Here is a 15054-nt window from a genome sequence, read left to right as displayed (position 1 = left end):
TGATGTTGGCCATGAGAAATGTGAGGAAGATTACAATTAAAAATACAGATTAAAAATGGCATTTTAAGGCGGTTTAAAATGTCAGATGATATGAGAGATTTATGCTATTCGGAAGGATGGCATGTAAGTTGTTTGACCATTTATACATCCATCCATCCATTTTCCTCCGCTTATCCGAGGTCGGGTCGCGGGGGCAGCAGCCTAAGTAGAGAAGCCCAGACTTCCCTCTCCCCAGCCACTTCGTCCAGCTCCTCTCGGGGGTTCCCGAGGCCTTCCCAGGCCAGCCGGGAGACATAGTCTCCCCAACGTGTCCTGGGTCTTACCCGTGGCCTCTTGCAGGTTGGACGTGCCCTAAACACCTCCCTAGGGAAACGTTCGGGTGGCATCCTGACCAGATGTCCGAACCACCTCATCTGGCTCCTCTCGATGTGGAGGAGGAGCGGCTTTATTTTGAGCTCCTCCCGGATGACAGAGCTTCTCACCCTATCTCTAAGGGTGAGACTCACCACCCAGCGGAGGAAACACATTTCGGCCGCTTGTCCTTTCGGTCATAACCCAAAGCTCATGACCATAGGTGAGGATGGGAACGTAGAACGACCAGTAAATTGAGAGCTTTGCCTTCCGGCTCAGCGCCTTCTTCACCACAACGGGTCGATACAGCATCTGCATTACTGAAGACATCGCACCGATCCACCTGTGGATCTCACAATCCACTCTTCCCTCACTCATGAACAAGACTCTGAGGTACTTGAACTCCTCCACATGGGGCAAGATCTTTTCCCCAAACCGGAGATGGCACTCCTCCCTTTTCCGGGCAAGAACCATGGACTCGGACTTGGAGGTGCTGATTCCCATCTCAGTTGCTTCACACTCAGTTGCGAACCGATCCATTGAGAGCTGAAGATCCTGGCCAGATGAAGCCATCAGGACCACATCATCTGCAAAAAGCAGAGACCTAATCCTGCAGCCACCAAACCGGATCCCCTCAACGCCCTGACTGCGCCTAGACGATTCAAGATGCTTTATTATTGTCCGTTCTTTAACATGTACAAGACACATAAGAACTGAAATTTCATTTTCGGCACAGTCCCACTAAGAGCAGACATACGTTACAGGGGGACAAGACTGGACCGCCAACGGATCAGCCACTTACAGCGCTCCTTAAAAAAGGTGGGAAAAAGGTGATACTGTATTTGGAAAGGGGGGAAGAGTAACAAAAATATCAGTCTAAGGCTGGATCCTTGGGAGGGGTCCAGACTGAGTCCAAGGAAAAAACCTCACATAGCATAGCACACATAAACATGATACATATAATCACAACAACTCGCAACAGAGGGGGGTGGGGGGGATTTGGGGCCCTGGAGACCGGCTGCCACTATAAAGCGCTACTCAGCCGTCCACAACCCTGAAGAGGAATTAAGCAGTGGTGAAGGCGTTGATTGGGGAAGGGGCGGCTGCGTGCATGTATGCCCAATTAATTTGGGTGAGATGTTGAAATGTTTTTGTGGACTGGGGCCGATCTCAAAGTTCGACACCAGGTGTTATTAAAAAAAAGGAAGGTCAAAAGCGTCCATCGTTGAGGAGTCCTCTGGAGTTTTTCAGAACAGCCTGTTCCTGCGTCAAGGCCATTCGAGGGAGTCAAATTGTAGATTAGGATGTTCTGTCCATAAAAGTTATGAACAGAATCGGTGACAAAGGGAAGCCTTGGCGGAGTCCGACTCTCACTGGAAACGGGTCCGACTTACTGCCGGCAATGCGGACCAAGCTCTGGCATTGATCATACAGGAAGCGGACCGCCACAGTCAGACAGTCCGATACTCCATACTCTCTGAGCACTCCCCACAGGACTTCCCGAGGGACACGGTCGAATGCTTTCTCCAAGTCCACAAAGCCCATTTAAACCATTTAAATGCTAGACATGAGATATATGAGGGGATTATGCCTTGAGAAAGATGGCGGGGAAGTGCTTGAGGAGGCATGAGAAAGATGTGTTCATGTGACACTGATGATGTAGGAAACGTGGTATGAAAGTGATGTGAGGTGACATTAAAGACGGCGAGCTACTGTGATTGCCGATGGCATCAGCCAGGTACGATGTGACATGGCATGAGAAGATGTTGGGGGGAAAAAATGTTGTGAAAATGGTTGACAATTTAAAGTGTCAGGTGACATGACATAAGATTGCCAATAATATTATACGATGAAAATGATGATGTAATGATGTGGCAATTTAAAGTGAAGTCAAATGATATGAGAAAATATGAAATCATGCTTTGAGAAAAATAATGTGAAAGTGATTGAGGTCGCATGAGAAACATGATGTCTTATTGCGAAACATGACATGGAAGTGATGGGATGAGGTGACATGAAATATGGTGTGCTTGTGATCTGAGATGGCATGAGAGAAAGACAATGTGACATGACATGAGAAAAAGATGACAATATTTTGAAAAACAAATGTGAAAATGACTGTCAATTTAAAGTGTCAGATGACATGAGAAAACAAGAATGATATGGTGCTTTGAGAAAAATGGTGTAAAAGTGATATTTAATTAACATTTTTAAATTTAAAGTGATGTCTGATGAAATATGAGATCATGCCAGCAGAAAGAGTTTGAAAGTTATTTTTTGAGGTGACATGAGATAGGCTCCAGCAACCCCCGCGACCCTGAACGGGACAAGTGGTAGAAAATGGATGGATGGATGGATGGACATGAGAAAGATGATGTGGGTTTTGACGTGAAACTTTAACAACCTGCATCGTGAGCCGGCTGTCAAAAAATTCCATTAAAAGTGTTGCCGATGTGTCAACAGCCAGACAACAACTCTCATCTTGGGTTCCGTGAAATAAAAGGCAATCTGGTGGTAAACAAAAAAAAAACAACCAAAAAAAAAAGGTAGAAATTGAAGTTTCACATTGATTCATGTTCGCTTGGCCACTCTGGCTTTTATCTACACAGTACGTTTGCCCACAGGTCTTTGGTGACGTGCCTGGTGCTTAAGAAAATAATGTCCCAAAAAATGCACAGCAACATATACACAGGTTTGTAACAATGAGACGAGCCTCTCTGTTGTTGCCATGGTTACCCTGCATCGCCTAAATTGGACCATCCAGGACACTTACTTGATTTGGTTACAAAAGTACATTAAGATTTATCACATACATTCACTTTCTTTTTTTCCCATTCTGCACACGTATCTTTGTATATTCCACTCCAGTAGGATGAACCCCCACATTTATTTGTTTATTAGTGTTGCAATGTGTAAAAAAAAACCCCAACATATAAATATTAAATCAAAGCAGATCCACCCAAGCCGAAGCTGCACTGAAGATTGCATATTAAAATTTGTAATAGAGATGGGATTTATGGCTCTCTTAAGGGATCTTGAAGAGCCGTATTTTGTACTTCTCTTTTCAGTAATATCAAGTTACTCATTTTTATCAAGGAGGTAGTCACTGGTAGCAGTTATTTATAGATCTGAATAGTTTAAAATGTCACCTATTTATATTCTATTAGTGGGAAATATTCTATAGCAGTGGTCCCCAACCACCAGGCCGCGGCCCGGTACCGGTCCGTGGATCGATTGGTACCGGGCCGCACAAGAAATTACAAATAAATAAATAAATACCATACAAATGTTTTTTTTTAAATTAAATCAACATAAAAAACACAAAATACACTTGCAATTAGTGCACCAACCCAAAAAAACAGTCCGTAAGCACACATGATTGTATTTTTTTATGACAAAAAAAACAAAAAAACCCCACCATACACTCCTTATCCATCAAATTGTGCAATGTAAAAGTAGCAATAGATTTCATGGTAAAATTGTGAAATTTACTGTGGTTTTTACAGCATTTTTCTCCAAATGAAAAAAACTATACTTTTTTTACTGCAATAAACGGTGGTGCCATTTTGGCATTTACAGTAATACACTGAAAAATCTACAGTTGTTGATTTGCGGTAAAAAAAAAAAAAAAAAAAAAAAACTGGCAGCTCAGGTGCCAAAATTCTTCTGTAAAATTGCAGGTTTTTTTAAAAATAAATAAAAAAACAAATTTTACAGTAAAATTCTGGCAACTGAGCTGCCTTTTTTAACCATAAAAACTTCAGTACTGTTTTTCCATTTACAGTAATATACACTACATTTTGAGGTGAAATTATTGTAACTTACTGTATTTTTTTTTACATTTAAGTAAAAAAAAAAATCTACTAATAAAATGCATGAACAAATTGTGTAATAATAGTATTCACTGTTAGAAACGGCCCTCTGGGGCTAAACATAACTGCGATGTGGCCCTCAGTGAAAACCACTTTGACACCTCTGCCCTATATTAACGTTAGAAACACAGCCGACACAATTTTTTAAAGACAGGAGATGCACTAAAAATAATATAATCTTATTATATTAATGATGTATTATTATGATTCGTATTATCCACTCATGATAATCTTATGTGCATTAGCTAATCTCTTTCCCCTCTGAAGTAACGGAACACTTGCCAGATGTATAATCATAATTAGGTGAATAATGACAGGTTATAATGGTAAAGGGTCTGTATTTATATAGCTCTTTACTATACCCGTCACTACGGCCGTGACTACGATGGCGGAAGCTGGATTTGAACCAGGAACCCTACAGTTGCTGGCAGGGCCGCTCTACCATCTGAGCCGCACCACCCGTGGCTTTACGGTGAAATGATTATCATATTCTGGCCATTTTGAATTGAGTTGGTTGGCATTTTTTGTAAAAAAAATTAAATGTCTATCTAGATATGTTTAATCACATTTTAAAAAAAGTCAAAAACCTAAGGTTTTTACATGTGCTATAATAAGATGGTTTCAACAAACTACAAAACCCAAAACCAGTGAAGTTGGCACGTTGTGTAATTCGTAAATAAAAACAGAACACAATGATTTGCAAATCCTTTTCAACTTATATTCAATTGAATAGACTGAGAAACTTTTTTTTTTTTTTTTCAAATCATTTATTTAAAATTTAATGGCAGCAACACATTGCAAAAAAGTTGGCACAGGGACATTTTTACCACTGTGTTACATAGCCTTTCCTTTTAACAACTTAGTAACCTGCTCTGTGGCCTTTTGGTTAGAGTGTCCGCCCTAAGAACGGTAGGTCGTGAGTTCAAACCCCGGCTGAGTCATACCAAAGACTATAAAAACCTCCCTGCTTGGCACTCAGCATCAAGGGTTGGAATTGGGGGTAAATCACCAAAATGATTCCCGGGCGCGGCCACCGCTGCTGCTCACTATTCCCCTGTGGGGATGGGTCAAATGCAGAGGATAATTTCACCGCACTTAATTTTTTTTAACGTTTGGGAACTGAGGGGACCAATTTTTTAAGCTTTTCCGGTGGAATCATTTCCCATTCTTGCTTGATGTACAGCTTAAGTTGTTCAACAGTCCGGGGTCTCCTTTGTGGTATTTTAGGCTTCATATTGCGCCACACATTTTCAATAGGAGACAGGTCTGGACTACAGGCAGTCCAGTCTAATACCCGCACTCCTTTACTATGAAGCCACGCTGTTGTGACACGTGGCTTGGCATTGAAATAAGCAGGGGCGTCCATGATAACATTGCTTGAAAGGCAACACATGTTGCTCCAAAACCTGTATGTACCTTTCAGCATTAATTGCGCCTTTACTGATGTGTAAGTTACTCATGCCTTAGGCACTAATACACCCCCATACCATCACAGATGCTGGCTTTTCAACTTTGTCTTGTGGGGGCCAGAGCTATCGTCACGTCCGCTTTTCATCCATTCTAACATCGTTCAGACCCAGTCACAAGATATGTGCGGCTTCTGTACGCACACACGTTAGAATGCAACGCATACTTCATCACAGCGATATAGGTTATACTGAGGGTGACAGTATAAAAAACTTTAACACTGTTAGAAATATATGCCACACTGTGAATCCACACCAAACAAGAATGACAAACACATTTCGGGAGAACATCCGCACCGTAACACAACATAAACACAACAGAACAAATACCCAGAATCCTTTGCAGCACTAACTCTTCCGGGACGCTACAAAATACACCCCCGCTACCACCAAACCCCCCCCCCCCCCACACACACACACCTTGTAGAGTCCCGGAAGACTTAGTGCTGCAAAGGGTTCTGGTTTGGTGTGGATTCACAGTGTGGCGTATATTTCTAACAGTTTTAAAGTTTTTTATTCGGCTACCCTCAGTGTAACCTGTATCGCTGTTGATGAAGTATGCGCTGCATTCTAATGTGTGTGCGTGCAGAAGCCGCACATGTTATGTGACTGGGCCAGCACTCGTTGGGCGGGCGGGCGGGCGGGCTGGCTGGCTGGCTGGCTGGCTGGCGGGCGGGCGGGCGGGCGTTTGGAAGACTACCGGGAGGATCGGCGGGCCAGCTTTAGTGTTAATTTGATATCCCCTCAAAATTACACGGCGGGCCAAATTTGGCCCGCGGGCCAGAGTTTGACACCCATGACGTACAAACTTCACATTACACAACTTTCTGCGTGGCAACACATCCTTGGCTTTGAGTGACAACACTGTGTGTGCGTGTGTATGTGTGTATGTGTATCTCTCTGTTATAAAGGGGCTCTTTAAATGTAAGTATTTATGGCGATGCGACACAAACAAACAAACGAGCTGCAGGCTTTGTGTCTGGGCCGCGATGCAGAGCATGACGCCCTGAGCCATTAAAATGGATTATAGCTGTCTTTACGTGCTGTTGATGGCACTAGTTATAACTGCCTCCTCCCACTTTGCTCACTCTCAGGCTGCACAATACACACACACACACACACACACACACACACACACACACACACACACACACACACACACACACACACACACACACACACACACACTCACACACCCACACACACTCACACACCCACACACAGGTGCAGTCATTCACAAAACGGACATTAATGTGACGAAGACATCAGAGCACAGTAAACAAACCTCATGACACTGCTTCCTTCTGCTTGGATGTTTCGAGATGAAGTGTGTGGAGCACTAAGGGAGGAGGAGGAGAGAAACAAGAGGGCTGTCAGGGTGCTCTTTGCCCTTGAGTGGGTAGTATCCCACTCCTCCATCCTCCTCCTGTTGTCCATCCATCCATCCGTCTCCGAAACGAGAGGATAGAGGACCTCTCTTTCCTTTCTTCTCCCTGTTATGTTTATTCATGTCACGTTCCCACTTTCTGAGAGACTCGGAGCGAGGGAGGGTCACAAGGCCAAAACACCCATCAAATATTGAGGCTTATGAGATCCAATCCAAACTGCTGCCGGCCGATCTGCGGTCACATGACAACCACTAGAACCCGATTTTTATGAAGGTGCAGTGAACGGGCTTGAATTTGACTGCAAGTGTCACAGCTCCCGCAATAGTATATTGGAAGTATGTCCAAAAAGCATCTTTTAAGCAATTTAAAGGAGCTTTGTGTAAACCCTACTGAGAACACACCTTTTGTGTGTCTGTAGCTCTAAAGGGGTCAAATCATGATTTGTTGTTTCTAATTATAAAACACTCACGACTTCTACAGATCTCAAATACAGATCAGCGGGCATTTATTTTACCATATCAACTGTGCTAAACCTATTTTTACACTCCTGTAACTGATGAGAATGCTAAAATGAACAGAATGATGAATTGATTTTAATTTTAAAGGGGAGCTATTACAGTTTTGATCTACTGTATTTTCCGGGCCATAGGGCGCACCGGATTATAAGGCGCACTGCCGATGAGTGGTCTATTTTCGATCTTTTTTTCATATTAGGCGCATCGGATTATAGGGCGCATCAAAGGAGTAATGTTATTATTTTTTCTTTCTAAATGTAAAACACTTCCTTGTGGTCAAAATGAAACAGAAGCTGAATTCTGCTTCAAATTGGTGCAGACTGATGGCACTGCGGATAAGCCACTTCGACAAGGACACGTCATGTTTTTTTGTTTTTTTTCTGATTCAGTGGGCGTCGTCGTTTCCTCTGACATTCTTAGTTCTAGCAGTTGGAAGGCCGTGTACGTCACTCTTCTTTTTCTATTGTTGTTCCGGGGCACTCGCAGACAAGGACAATACCGTAAAGAGACACTGCGCATGTGCAATCTACCAATATGTCCAAACATTGAATGGGCAATAGAGAAAATTGTTTTCCGCTAGTTATAATTCCCATTTTCGATTAATATATCAATGAAATAGGATACAGGATAAAGTACAACAATCTGTTTTCTGTTTTTTGTTTTTATTCTCAAAGTAAAAACACAGGGAAAATGTAATCTAATTTGAAATATTTTTTGTTTTCCAAACAAAAATTGATGGCAGCGACATAACCGAAAAATAAATAAAAACAAATATAGAACTTGCTGAAGCTGGCTTTCTGTTATTTGTCAGAGCTTTATTTTAAGATGTGTAGAAAAGCATACTTTTTTATAAAGTGGTGCGCATATGCAGGCTCAACTACAGTAACTCTGCGTGAGGTCCGTGTACCTCCCGTTCATTCCATTTCGAATTCTCCAAAGCAATGATGTATACACTAGAGTGCGCCTGGAAGAGTGGCAGCACATCACAGTAGCTCCTTTGAATTCCTTTCATTTTACTTTATTTTTGGTATTATTCTTAACTTTTCTTGCCTTTTTTTTAATCTCTTACCTTCCATAAACCACTAATTATGGTTCTTGGGCGCTTTTGTGTGTTTTCGTTACTTTTCTATTTTTTTCGGGCCGTTTTGTGTTTGGCTTTGATCAGCGGAGCAGTAGACCTTTTGTTTACACCCGCGAGGAGCTGTTTGCGCTCTCCTTACCAGCGCTATGGGGAACGCGGCCGGACCTTCCCGTGGAAGTACGGAAAAAGCGCAGGGGACGCCGTGCCGGCATAAAGATGAAGGAGCGCAGAAGGAAATTTAAGCCTGCAATCCCCTCTGTCCTCATGGGTAACGTGCGGTCTTTGGCGAATAAAATGGACGAATTGTTTGGGCTCGTCCGAACTCAAAAGGAGTACGCCGTGTGCAGCATCATGTGCTTTACAGAGACTTGGCTACACGCGGACTTCCCGGACCACAGCGCGTCTCTACCCGGCTTCACAACCTCACGGGCGGATAGAAGCACACTCCTGAGCGGTAAGAAAAAAGGCGGAGGGATTGCCATCTCTGTGAACGAGAGGTGGTGTAATCCTGCTCATATTACTGTAAAGGAGTGTGTTTGTACGCCGGACATTGAACTTCTGGCTGTTGGAATTCGGCCATATTATTTGCCAAGGGAATTTACTTTTGTAGTCTTCATTGGAGTGTATGTTCCTCCTTCTGCTGACGAAACTGCTGCTTGTGACACTATTCACGCCGCTGTTGCTAAGCAACAGACCAAACATCCCGATGCCCTCATTCTCATTTTGGGTGACTTTAATCATGTTTCTCTGGACTCTATTTTACCCACTTTCCATCAATATGTACACTGTGCAACACGGGAAAATAAAACTCTGGACCTACTGTATGCTAATTCAAAAGATGCATACAGAGCCACTGCCCTGCCCCCCCCCCCCCCCCCCTGGGACGGTCTGATCATAATCTGGTGCTTTTAACACCTCATTACGTTCCTGCTGTGAGGAGGCAGCCCATCTCAACTAAATCAGTGCAAATGAGAAGTATTGAGGCAGGCATAGCCTTACAAGACTGCTTTGAGACTACAGACTGGGAAGTACTGTGTAAGCCTCACGGGACAGATATAAACAAAATCACAGACTGCATCATTGACTATATAAATTTCTGTGAGGACTCCATCATCCCGACAAAAACTGTCCACTGTTACCCAAATAACAAGCCCTGGATCACCAGCCAGCTAAAGGTGCTGCTAAATAAAAAGAAGCGAGCCTTCAGATCCGGTTATCGGGACGAGTTGAAGAGGATTCAGTGGCAGCCCAAAATTAATCTTCAAGAAGTGAAAGATGCCTATAGAAAGAAGCTTGAAGCTAAACTCCAACAAAACAACACTCGTGAGGTTTGGAAGGGTATGAAGGCCATCACAGGCTTCAACAATAAAGCCAAACTGCTGGATGGGGGTGCAGATAGAGCCAACGAGCTGAATTTGTTTTTCAACAGATTTAGCAACGCACCCCTTACTGGCCCCCCCCCCCCCACTACTCCTATTCTCACACCTCCACCTCCCCCTCCTTCTCTTTCACCTGCCACAGGCGTCCCCCCCCCCCCTCTCCCCTCCCCCACTTCCACCCCCACTGAGAAAGCCAGCCCGGTGTGTCTGACACCTGGACTTGTAAGACGGCAGCTGGAGAAAGTCAATCCAGCTAAGTCAGCGGGCCCTGACCGAGTCAACCCCTGGGTCCTGAAGACTTGCGCTGCTCAGCTAATTGGGATCCTGCACTCCATCTTCAACCTGAGTCTGAAGCTAGAACGGATACCAGTGCTATGGAAAACATCCTGCATAGTGCCGGTGCCCAAGAAGCCCATTCCATCAAGCTCAAATGACTTCAGACCTGTGGCCCTGACGTCCCAGGTCATGAATATCCTCGAGAGACTTGTGCTGGATCAGCTGAGGCCACTGGTGGCTCTTTCCCTGGATCCTCTACAGTTTGCATATCAGCCCCATGTAGGAGTGGACGATGCTGTTATCTACCTGCTGCATCATGCTCACTCTCACCTGGATGGTGGGAAGGGCACTGTGAGGATCATGTGTTTTGATTTCTCCAGTGCCTTTAACACCATTCATCCAATTCTGATGAGTGACAAGTTGCTCAGGATGGATATCAGTTCATCCATTGTCTCCTGGATCACTGATTACTTGTCTGACAGGCCCCAGTTTGTGCGACTGGGGAGCTCCGTGTCGGATACTGTGGTCAGTGGTGTAGGTGCTCCACAGGGGACTGTCCTGTCTCCTTTCCTGTTCACCCTGTACACCTCAGACTTCCAGTATAGTTCCAGGTCCTGCCACCTGAAGAAATACTCTGACGACTCTGCTGTGGTCGGGTGTATCGGAGAGGGACGGGAATTGGAGTACAGGACACTGATCGCTGACTTTGTGGAGTGGTCTCAGGCGAACCATCTGGTCCTTAATGTGGACAAGACCAAGGAGCTGGTCATCGACTTCAGGAAGAGAGTGACCCCGGTGGAGCCCATCAAGATCCAGGGCCGGGAGGTGGCAGTGGTGGAGCAGTACAAGTACCTGGGAGTCCACTTGAACAGCAGACTGGACTGGAAGGACAACTGCAAAGCTGTTTACAAGAAGGGTATGAGCAGACTCTTTTTCCTGAGGAAGCTTAGGTCATTCAATGTGTGCAGCAAGCTGTTGGAGATATTTTATCAGTCTGTTGTGGCCAGTGCACTGTACTTTGCAGTGGTTTGTTGGGGGAGCAGCACCAGCAAAAGGGACTCAAACCGGATTGATAATCTGATCCGGAAAGCCGGCCAAACTATTGGCACGCAATTGGAGGTGTTTGTGTCAGTGAGGGACAGGAGGTCACTGGACAAACTGCTGGCCATCATGGACAACCCTGCCCATCCACTCCACCAGACAATTAAGGGACAGCGGAGTTCATACTCCAACAGGCTCCTTCAACTTCCTTCCCGCACTGCGATTCAAGAACTCCTTCATTCCACACTCCATCCAGCTGTATAATCACTCGCCATACAGCAATAGATGGCATCTGCCTATTACCTGACACCTGACATGTTAGCTACTTCTCTTTGTTTATAATGTCTATTTTCTATTTCCTGCTGGACCTACTCTCTATTTTATGCTGCTGCTGTCATATAGACTGTATATACTGTAATATTGTACATGGTCATTGGTTTATATTGTATATATGTTATAGACAGAATATAATATATCTGTATATAAATTACTTTGTACACATATGTATATATTCGTATATATGTTAGATTTTTTTTTATAGCTATATTAGTCTATTTATACGTGCATTGTCCTTTCCATCATTGTAACTGAGCTACTGTGTTGAACAATTTCCCTTGTGGATCATTAAAGTTTGTCTAAGTCTAAGTCTAAGTCAAATCAAAAAAACTAATTTTGGGCCATTTTTTCCATTTTTACTTCTGGAAAAAAAAGTTGGACAACTATTTGACACTTTTTTAAAACGACATTAGGACTCCTGCCGAACAAAGGTGTTACTGTTATGCTAAAAACATGCTAAATGCGAAAGAAAAGCTAAAATACTGCTTCCGGTTCAATTTGCATTTGCATTTTCGATAAACATGAATTGGATTTTTGTGTTTATCTGGAAAAATACAAATTCATAAAAGGAAAACAGCCCAAATTAAAATGTTATGGCAATATTTGAATGAAAATCAACCCTTTTTTGTCTGTTTTCAAATATGCCATATATAGTAAAAATCAAAAAACGGCCCTAACTTTGTTTTTTGATTTGCGTTTCAGAATTGGAAATAGAATGAACAGAAGGTACACGGACCGCATGAGCAGAGGTGGCACCATGTCAATGAGGAAGTAGTTTTACCCTTCAGGACCATCATTTCTCTCAAAAATGTAACAAGTAAGTGAGCGAGACACTACTGTAGATATTTCTCATGTTTGGCACCAAGGTTGCAGTTTGGACACTTGCGCAGCTCACACAAACTGTTTTGCAAATTGCATCATCCCATTAAGTGGTCCTCAACTTCAAGAGGCACAGTGGACTTCGCCCTAACCTCCAGGAGGTCTTGGACCATAACAACCCGTGCAGACCTCTCTGATTGCTCTACAGCAACTTAAGGTCTAACTAATCAGGCAGGAAATAAATATACGACACCAAAGGGCTCTCGTGTTACTCTCTTCATTTAGAGCAGGGGTCGGCAACCCAACATGTTGAAAGAGCCATATTGCACCAGAAATATAAAAAACAAATCTGTCTGGAGCCGCATTGAGGCAACGCATTAAGTGTTTCAGAAGGTGAGATAACTCCTGGAAATTACTGGCCTAAAACTGCCAAAGCTATAGATGTGTGTGCTCAAGTTAAAGGAAACAGCAGGCTGTCTTCTTCTAATGGATTTATTACAATCTTTGCAAGCTGGGTAATGTTTGCTGTGGTCTGGAACAATATGGCACACAATCAGAAATGCAGCCAATATTACATACAGATAATGTGTCATGAGACATGTAAATATAAGTTAAATACACAGAGGGCATAAGTAAAGGAAATTAAATTAACTCAAATATACCTACAACCGAGGCATAATGATGCAATATGTACACACAGCTTGCCTAAATAGCATGTTAGCATGGATTACTAGCACTCCACGCAAGTCAATAACATCAATGCAGAGGACAAATTTCACCACACCTAGTGTGTGTGACAATCAATGGTACTTTAACTTTAACTTTAACAAAGCTCACCTTTGTGCATTCACGTACAGCATAAAATGTTTGGTGGACAAAATGAGACAATGGAGTGGCATAAAACGTGTCTTTCTGTGGCAGCGACGGAGAAAGTTGCACATGTAAACCAACTACGGTGAGTTCAAGGACCGCCAAAGTTAGTAGGACAAAACGGCGCTGGCCATATACTGTCATCAGTGAAGCATAGACACAAACAAATTACACAATGGGCTGTCTAACAATTGGGAAGGTTTGTGTCATGTTTGTCCTCCTACAGAAACATTATTAAAACAACAAATATATTTTCCCCCCCATCTTTTTCCATTTTTGAAAACTAGAGCAGTGTTAAAGAGCTGACGATTTAGAGGAAAATAAAATCAGCTTTTTGAAAGTTTTGCATCGGTTTGTCATTCATGAAAAGAGCACAAATTCTGACATTTAAAAATGTAACTTTCCGTCCCATTTGGCCAGTCTTTATCTACAAGAGACGGGGTCAAGATGCTCTGTTTGTTGAAATGCGAAGGCGTCTCCTCCCGTCACCGCTTGGAATGTCGGCCGCTTCACTCTAATTGGCAGCCAAAGCAAGACGGTGCCACTTGAATACTGATAGCATACGTTGCTGCCGCCATTCCATTCATCGTTTAATTGACCCCACAAATGTGATGCTCCAGAAACTCAATCTGCTCAAAGGAAGGTCAGTTTTGTAGCTTCTGTAACGAGCTAAACTGTTTTCAGATGTGTGAACATGATTGCACAAGGGTTTTCTAATCATCAATTAGCCTTCTGAGCCAATGAGCAAACACATTGTACCATTAGAACACTGGAGTGATAGTTTCTGGAAATGGGCCTATACACCTATGTAGATATTGCACCAAAAACCAGACATTTGCAGCTAGAATAGTCATTTACCACATTAGCAATGTATAGAGTGTATTTCTTTAAAGTTAAGACTAGTTTAAAGTTATCTTCATTGAAAAGTACAGTGCTTTTCCTTCAAAAATAAGGACATTTCAGTGTGACCCCAAACTTTTGAACGGTAGTGTATATATATATATATATATATATATATATATATATATATATATATATATATATATATATATATATATATATATATATATATATATATATATATATATATATATATATATATATATATACACACACACACTTCAGGAGCAACATAAGCGGTGGGCGAGTAATGCACTATGAAATGAAATATGGAGCAAGATTTCAACGCAGGCTTACAAATCAGCTGGCGTGCTCTAACTCCAAGATGAAGATGTTTGCTGCTTGCCTTTGGCATCACAATAAAAGTTGTTCCTAATGTTTAGACCACATTATTTATCTGCAATCACATAAACTTCTATGAAGGCCAATACTGAATGCAACTCTTAAATTGGATGGTTATCGTTTACAGATACTGTATCACCTCAATTTACGCACTCAATTGCTTCTGTGGCGGAAATCAAAACACATGTATCTCAACATCACCCATCCATCCATCTTCTCCTCACTGGAGCCAATCCCAGCTGACGCCCTATACTGGACACCAGCCAGTCGCTGGTCACATATAGACACACACACGCATTCACAATTTCTGTACATACCGACCCATGGACAATTTAAAGTCTACAATTGACCTAACATGCATATTTTTGAAATGTGGAAGGAAGCGGAAGTACCATATTTTCAGGACCATAGGGCGCAC

The 15054-nt window shown here is 42.8% G+C and overlaps 1 protein-coding gene across 3 annotated transcripts in view; it reads right to left on the bottom strand.

The window, feature by feature from the left end:
* The window catches only part of htr2cl1 (5-hydroxytryptamine (serotonin) receptor 2C, G protein-coupled-like 1), a 218888-nt gene that overhangs the window by 47438 nt on the left and 156396 nt on the right, over positions 1–15054 (bottom strand). The gene's annotated exons all lie outside the window — the stretch shown is intronic.

The sequence above is a fragment of the Entelurus aequoreus genome, linkage group LG12 (assembly GCF_033978785.1).
Source record: "Entelurus aequoreus isolate RoL-2023_Sb linkage group LG12, RoL_Eaeq_v1.1, whole genome shotgun sequence".
NCBI lineage: Eukaryota > Metazoa > Chordata > Actinopteri > Syngnathiformes > Syngnathidae > Entelurus > Entelurus aequoreus.
Note: the sequence above shows the minus strand (reverse complement) of the source record. Positions and strands in the feature narration are given on the sequence as shown.